At 36.3% G+C, this 8,492-nt stretch overlaps 1 pseudogene; it reads right to left on the bottom strand.

Moving 5' to 3' along the window:
• Positions 1-360: 360 nt before the first annotated feature.
• LOC147494858 (geranylgeranyl pyrophosphate synthase 7, chloroplastic-like) lies at positions 361-6,905 on the bottom strand (annotated as a pseudogene).
• Between the last annotated feature and the right edge of the window lie 1,587 nt (positions 6,906-8,492).

Below are 8,492 nucleotides of genomic sequence, written 5' to 3'. Positions count from 1 at the left end.
TTCAAAGTAACAAGATGTAAATAATCTGTAGTTTAGCCAAAAGTAAATTTCAATATCAGCACAACTAGCTAAATGAGATCTAGAATTATAAAGAAGAGTAAAGTGTAGAACGACCGCACTTATAAAACGTGCATACACATAACGGAAACAAAGCACTGGAACCTAGTTTTCACAAAAGCTTAGTATATCTTGTGGAACCAAAATGCAAGTCCCAAGTCTATTTAGATGATCTACGAGTAATTTAATACAACATCTCTTTATCCAAGATTTTGGACTACCGATATATGTTGAGTAACTTTTTTGTTCATCCGCTCGCTCAATGGAAAGCAATAATAACATCTTTGTCCTAACCTGCAAAGACTAATTCTGCTTTTGTGCAATGTAATTAGCTTAACCGATACAGGGTGCAGCTTTTGTGCTATTGTAGTATGAAAGTTCCTCATGAGCTTTTGCTACCAATGCATTTGCAAACTCCTTGGCTTTCTCAATCCCCATCGCCTTAGGATATGTGGCTTTATCACTTTCCAAATCCTTTCCCGCCATTTTCCCCAATTCCTCCTCAAGACTTTGTAACATCCAAAATATCATCCACCACTTGAAACAAAAACCTATATACCTTGCATATTTTCGCAATCTATCCACGCCGACAGCTGTGTCCCCCACCCATGATCACTCCACAAACAACGGAAGCTTCTAAAAGCAATGCCGTCTTGTGCAAATGTATGTACTCTAATTCACTCGGATCAATTATTTTTCCTTCACTAGCAATATCAACTGTTTGACCTCCCCGCCATCATCCGATCCAACCGGGCTGGCCGCCCGGATTGCTATGGCCCGAACCAACGGTCGAAGACACACTCGTGGTTTCAGTTGCTACATGCTCAAATGCAAGATATAAAAGTGCATCACCTGCAAGTACTGCTGTTTCTTCACCAAAAGCCTTGTGACAAGTAAGCTTTCCATAACGAAAATCATCGTCGTCCATGTTGGAATCTCTTGTGTATTTCTAAATACTAGTGTGTGTGTGCAAAGTGGAGGAGATGAAGGTGTTCTCTCTACTTTAGTGCATAGTGGATAGTCCCACATTGGTTATCCACCACATCGGGTAGGGTTCGGGCCTGGGCTTGGGCTTACTATTGTGGTTAGTGGTTTGACCAATAGCCTAAACTTGTTTTGCCTTTTTCTTGAGCAGCAAGTTTCAGTGTTCTATTAGGAGTTGGTCTCTCTTCCTCCTAACCTCTATAAATAGGACTGTGAGTCCATAGAGAGAATATACCGATCGAAACTCAACTCGAGAAACGTAAAACTCAAACCAATCCTTTCTTCTTCTCTTCTTCCCTCGCCCGGCCGAGAGAGTTATATTGCTGTTCTAGAGGGTAGTCCGTTCTAGTGCAAAGTCAGGCTGCTGTTAACTATTGAATCCTGTGAGGAAGACGCCATCGTTGCCTTTCTCGCACCATTGGAAGGGCAAAATCTTTCCTTAAGGACGACTAATCCGCCTTTGGTTATTCCTGCCATCGCCGTTTTTTTTTCTTTATTGCTACTGTTCCTTCTATTCTACTTTAGTTGCTGTGTGCATACAACTATTCTAACAATCTTAAGGAAAGAATTTTTGTAGTAGAACAAAGGAGAGTGCTTTAATACGACAATCAAAAGATAAGTCTTTTACTTTGAGTTATTGTTTGTGTTATTAGGTTATGACTTTAGAAATTTTCTAATAATTTCGTTTTTGGTAGGGAAACCAATTAAAGATTGAATATTTATTGATCTTTTGTGGTTTATCAAACCCTATATGGTTGTAGACCTTTCTCCTACGTTTGTGGGAGTCAAATATAAGATTTCTATCAAGAAAAACGTCAAAGTTCATCTTTTTGACAGCTACGTCACTCGTTACGGAAACTGCTATAACGTTCAGCTCAGAGCTCGATTTTGCAATCCGCTTGTTGTGTTGGATAGCTGATTCAAAGAGCTTTCCAATGGTATAAGGCTTGATACCCAATTCTTCATGAGCTGGTTCAGAATTACAGTTCTTTTGAACTGTTTTTTCTAGAAGGAGGAAAATATGGTAATTCGATTTTTCAATTGGTTAGATGTATGTAGATGGTCTAAGAGAGACCTTAAGATATTTAATATCAATCACACTCAAATCTTGGATAGTAATTATAATGTATTCAATGCATAATTGCTTACCTCTATTGAGTGTACGTGTTGTTAGACGATGGTTAAAATTGTACTATTGTGAAAATACATGTTAGATGAAGTAACTTGTAGCTTATATCCAATATAGCATATGTTAAAGTTGTATAGCATGCTAGTTTTGGATATTAATCATCGTGGATTTGCTTTGAACTTGATGATAGTTTATTGGTAAATTTTTCTAGTTGAAGACATTAATGGGTTGAGCCATTAGATGTTGTGGTAGTACTTGAGGTCTTTTTGATAGGGTATCCTATCTTGCTTGAGCTCATGTAAAAAAAAAAAGGAGGTGAAGTCCTCAGTTGTTTTGCATATTCAGTGGCTAGATTTGCTTAAATATCGTATACTTTTTTGTTATGAGGGGTACATTTAAAGTTTACTTTTTCTGAACCTATGATATGATATTAACCATGTTTGGCATGAATGCATTATTTAACATAGGCATGAAGTTTAACCATGTCATATATTATTAAGTAATGAGCATTGTTGTCTACGAGAGGAAACAATATGGGAAACAATCAATATCCTCTTAAACCTAATTTAGTCAAGGAGATGTAAGGTAATGGTTTGTTTTCTTAGACAATATCCTCCAATGACTATTTTAGACAAGGAGATGTAACGATTGTAGATTGTCTTATTAGGCATTATCCTCCTATGACTATGGATAAATAGCCAAGGTGATGTACAAGTGCGTGGATTGTCTCCCTATGACAGTTGGAATGTTGAATGATGAAAAGAAGGATGATAATGATATTATCTCGGGTAAAACCCTTTTCATCTAATTCTTCTATTCTTTAAGATTCATTAGAATCTTTTGTGGATTTCCTTTCATATAGATAACATGAACATAATATGACTATGTTTAATATGATCCAGAATCATAGACTTGAGTAAAGTATATTCTTGTCATAAGAGTGCATTTTATTGTTGTTGTTTCTTTTAGTGTTTGTAGCGGTATAATGTGTTTTGCATGTAAGTTTGATTAGGTTGAGTAACTATTGAACTGTGGGGGGTGGTGACCCATATGCATAACACTGTTTTACCATAGTTCATCTCACAAGATAATTGGAAAGACACTGAACTACAAAGTATGGAAAGGTCTTGGGCCTATCCAAAAATGCTTCAAAATGTGTGGGTGTCTTGCCAAGGCTATTGTGAATGAATCTAAAAGAAGTCTTTTTGAGACCTAGAATTATCAAGTAGATGTTCATTGGTGAAACTCATAATAGTGATGTTTGTTTTCAGTTGTCATGAGTGATAACAATTTTGTAGATACCACACTATTATTGAATGTCTTATATGCTAATTTTATTTGAGGTTGTGATTTCTGAGAAATTGGCATAGAGTGGTTGAATGTTCATAATGAACTACATAAGATAATCCCATTATTTCTGCACAAGAAATTTGGAAGACTATCAATGAGTCTTTCCACCATTCACGGTGATGATGTTTATATGTTTCTTGAGGAAGATTCATTAACCTATAAGGAAGTTGTCTGTCTATGAGAAGTGTCCTTTTTGAAGGATACAACTCCTCTAAACTAGACTCTTGATTTATTGGGGATCTATAGGTTGAATTGGATCTTCAAGAGAAAACTAAAACGTGATAGTTGTATTGCAAAATACAATGCTAATAATAATAGCCAAGGGGTTTTCAATCGTGAGACAAGATTTATACTATTTTGAAACCTTGCTCATATAACTAGAATTTCTTCTACATAATTCTAAAGACTCTAGTTGAGTAGTTGTGCGGAACTACAATACCAAGTAGTACCAGGTGATGAGCTGAAGGTATATAATTTAGTTAAATCTTTGTATGAGTTGATTCAAGCACCTATAAATGGCATGAGCAATTCAACAACATATTAGTGTTATATGGATGTCAAAGTACCGTTGTTGATAAAAAAAAAATGTGTACTTTCTTTAGAGTAAAGTAAGACATATGTGTTAATCTCTCTTTGTTTAGATGATTTAATATCATGAGTGCTAGCATTGAGAATGTGCATGAGATAGAGAAATTCCTATTTGAAACACATCATAAACCATCATTGAAAATGATAGTTTATTATGTTGTTAAACTCATTTCTATAACTGTTATATTCAGTTGTCAAGATGTTGACGTTTAAATATGGTTGAAGGCCACAGCGTACCTTAAACCAGACCGGCCGGATGGTATAAGGGAATTTCGGGCACTACAGAATTGAATGACTGGTGAATATAGGAATTAAAACTCATGTTGGTCTCATTATATTGTTATAGCACTTAGTAGAAATATTTTTCATTGAAAAGTATGGGTATTATGATAGTAAGCATGTGTTAACACCTTTTGTGGCAAATATCCATCTTATGAAAAATAATATCCTTGTGTTTTCTCATAATAAATATGTCAATATCATTGGTAGCCAATTGTACTTGATGGATAATGTATGTGAGACATGACATTGCCTACATTAATGACATACTGAGCTGATAACCCATTGTGTCCTTATAAGGAACTTTGATGTATATTGTCAGATTATCCAAGTACTATAGTAGAGCCATTGATTATGGACTAATATTTAGTAGATTTCCATCATTGTTAGAAGGGTAAAATATTATAAACTGGATCCAGTAATGTTTATGTGTTTACCTTTGGTGGAAATTGAGTGTCTTGGATATCATCCAAGCTAATCGCCTTAGAAAAGGCATGTGATGATGCTGAGTGGGTTAGCAACCTCTTGGCAAATCTTCCCATTGGCTCTAAAACCTCCTCGATGTGTATATGCTTTGCAACCTGCCTCATTGCAATAGCTAAGACATGTTATCTTATGTGCAATGGGAAAAGAATACATGTAAGTTGAGATATAACTTAATCAAGCAGCTGCTAGAGATTATGTTAGGTTAGACTTAGTTTGGCCACATGTCTAAGCTCACCACTTCTTTGGAGGCAAGTGGTTATACGTCGAAGGGGATGGGACTTTTGCCTTAGATAGAGGGCGACACTGACGGCAACCCCACCTATCTGATTGGAGATCCCATGAATTAGGTTCAAAGGGAAAAACAAGTCACCTCGTCGCTCTGGTATGCTATTATCTTTCTTTGAGACGTCCCACCCTATGACTAGATAGCATTTTTTGTATACTTAGTATAACTTGAATTGCAATGAGAAAGGATGAGTTATTTTACTCTTATTGGAATCCATAGTCCATTTTTTTTATAATGAGATAGTGTATTTTAATTGCAATGTACACTTTATGGATATCCACCTACGTGAATGTAGAACTGGGTCGGTTCTTATGAGTATTCAGGCAAGTACTCTAGAGCATTCATGGAACACAAAATGCGTAGGGGCAAAAAAGCGCAACAATAGAAACAGGGCATATAATGAAAGAGCAATGTGGGTGCATGTCCTCTATTTTACTACAAGGGAATGTTGGTTCAAAGATTTTTTAATCCACCACTTTCACGTATTATAAGACATGTTACCCTATGACTGGTTCAAGCCCGTAAAGTACCAGTATCTTATGCATTGTTTTTTCGATTCTCTCTGGCATTTCGTTAACCCATTTCTTTTGTAATATCCTATTCCAAAATAGTGGGGGACTATTAGTATTTTGAAATAGTGGGGGATTGTTGGAATCTCTTGTGTATTTCTAAATACTAGTGTGTGTGTGCAAAGTGGAGGAGATGAACAAATGGTGTTCTCTCTACTTTAGTGCATAGTAGATAGTCCCACATTGGTTATCCACCACATCGGGTAGGGTTCGAGCCTGGTCTTGGGCTTACTGTTGTGGGTAGTGGTTTGACCAATAGCCTAAACTTGTTTTGCCTTTTTTCTTGAAAGCGACCAGGTTTGATATTCTATTAGAGTTGGTCTCTCTTCCTCCTAACCTCTATAAATAGGACCGTGAGTCCATAGAGAGAATAGACCTGATCGAAACTCAACTTCGAGAAAAATGTAAAAACTCAAACCAGTCCTTTTCTTCTTCTCTTCCCCCACCGCCGCCGAGAGAGTTATATTGCCGTTCTAGAGGGTAGTCCGTTCTAGTGCAAAGTCAGGTCTGCTGTTAACCATTGAATCCTGTGAGGAAGACGCCATCGCTTGCCTTTCTCGCACCCATTGGAAGGGGCTTAAATATTTCCTTAAGGACGACTTTAATCCGCGCCTTGGTTATTCCCGCCATCGGCGTCCTTGTTCCTTTATTGCTACTGTTCCTTCTGTTCTACTTTAGTTGCTGTGTTCATACAACTATTCTAACAGTCCATACAAGGGAGGTCATCATGAATGAGTGACATGGTATGTATCATTTCGATTGCACAAGCAATTGGGCGTCGGCCGCTTCATCACCTCCCACTAATTCACATGAGGCAATGCATAAAATTGGTCGGACTCGCTTTCCACCAGCAAGGAGCGAATATCTTATTGCTTCATGAATTTTCAGGGGATGTCGCAATGGTACTGCCTCATCAAGGGCCTTATGCACCTGTTTTGCCATTTTAGCCATGTAAGTATCAAATTGAAGAGATCCAGTTTGAGTTTGCTTCTCTCAGACCGACAAATCGCTTGGGTTTAACAGATTGCATCAAAGCGAAAGGAACCATATGGTGTCCCCGAACCAAAAAATCAAGTCCAACATGGGAAACTCTTCTAGTGCTTTTGAGACCAAAACTAGGAAATCTTTCGAGAAGTAGAGAATTTTCCCGAGGACACAAAGGTGCAAAAGAAGCCATGGAAATTAGTTTATAGGATAGTTCAAAACTTGATAGAGGACTAATGGCTTCTTATAAGTACCAAACTTTCAGATGCGTTAAATATATGATTGTTGAAGACAATACACATATATTCAAGATGCCTTTCTCTTGGCAAACATTATTCTTTTCCTACAAGTTTGGATTGTAGTGTTCTCGTTCTCGATAGTTGCAAATGTATGTATAGGCAACAAGCTTTGAAGAAAAACCATATATACAACTCAAAAAGTAGACAGATATAATGCAGTTCGATGACAAGATCAACATATTCATGACCTTGATATGTCTAAGTTCTAAACTAGACCTTGGAATCAATAGTCACATTTTAATTTTTTTGGTTTTGCTTCTTTTTGGTGTTTTACCATGACTTGATCCCATGACCAAACTAGCTAATATTTCATTTTACATTATCTTGATATAGTCCAATTAAATGAAATACCAAAATCCAAACACAACGTCGTCTTGGTTCTATAAAATAAAATGATAATTTATGTCAAAAAATGAAAAATAGTGAAATATATATAATATATTTGGTATCTTGATGATGAGTATGAAACTAAATGGGCCTGCATTTATAGGCCCACAGTTCCTATGCAAAAGGCCCATGCTTGAAAAATAGTGAAATATATATAATATAAAAAAAAAATGAACATTTAGTATTTTGAGGATGGGAAACACAGAAGAGTAGCGAGGATTTCAGATAGTGATGACGACGAAGAAGGTGAAATCAAATCTCAAAAACAACACGAATCCCGAGAAAATGATAAGAGAAAGAAAAAATAAATACTTGTTCGTATTTATTTTAGATACTATATGCAGAATGGTTAGTTCTATTCAGTTATTTTTCACCTTGGGCGCATTATCTTTTTCATGTATTTGTATAACTAACATCTTTTGAACTGCCTTTTCAAGCAGGAGGGTCTAACCAAGCACAGAGACAAAACAAAGAACAAGCCTGAGGAATCAGAGCGCATGCAGGTAACAATTCTTTCTTGAATACTTTTTGATAGTACTTATTGCTAGTATAATACGGTATGCACTCAACTTGTTACTTGGTATGTCAATGTAAGATATGATATAATAGTCCAAAGACCACTATATCATATCCTCCATAAAGTGGTCAACCAGTCAAAACCTTATAGAGTTTCAGTTTCTAAATTGATGTGGGGGTTACTCCTTAAGTAAATATCCTATTACTCATGCCTTAATTACATTAGCTAATTAAGAGAAGAAGGTTAAATAACTTACTCCACCAATTATGGGAAGGTGGAAGACTAAAGGACTTTGAAACCACCGTCCTCTCTCCATCCTTATATAAGAGTGGAGAAACCACATATTTCTCTACTACAACAATAAACACATTAAAGCTTATAAAGGTTTGGAAGAGAAACGGTGATTTGCTTTTCATTATCGGATTCTACACATTATTTTCACTATGGATCAAGGTACAACCTTTTATTGATTCATTATTTACATTCTTCATATTATGTGAAATAATATGTGATTCATGATCCTCTCTATTAAATTTATGCTTACATTTGGTATCGGAGCGCAAGGTTTTGAATTACG

The sequence above is a fragment of the Coptis chinensis genome, chromosome 6, assembly GCF_015680905.1.
Source record: "Coptis chinensis isolate HL-2020 chromosome 6, ASM1568090v1, whole genome shotgun sequence".
Taxonomy (NCBI): Eukaryota; Viridiplantae; Streptophyta; class Magnoliopsida; order Ranunculales; family Ranunculaceae; genus Coptis; species Coptis chinensis.
Note: the sequence above shows the minus strand (reverse complement) of the source record. Positions and strands in the feature narration are given on the sequence as shown.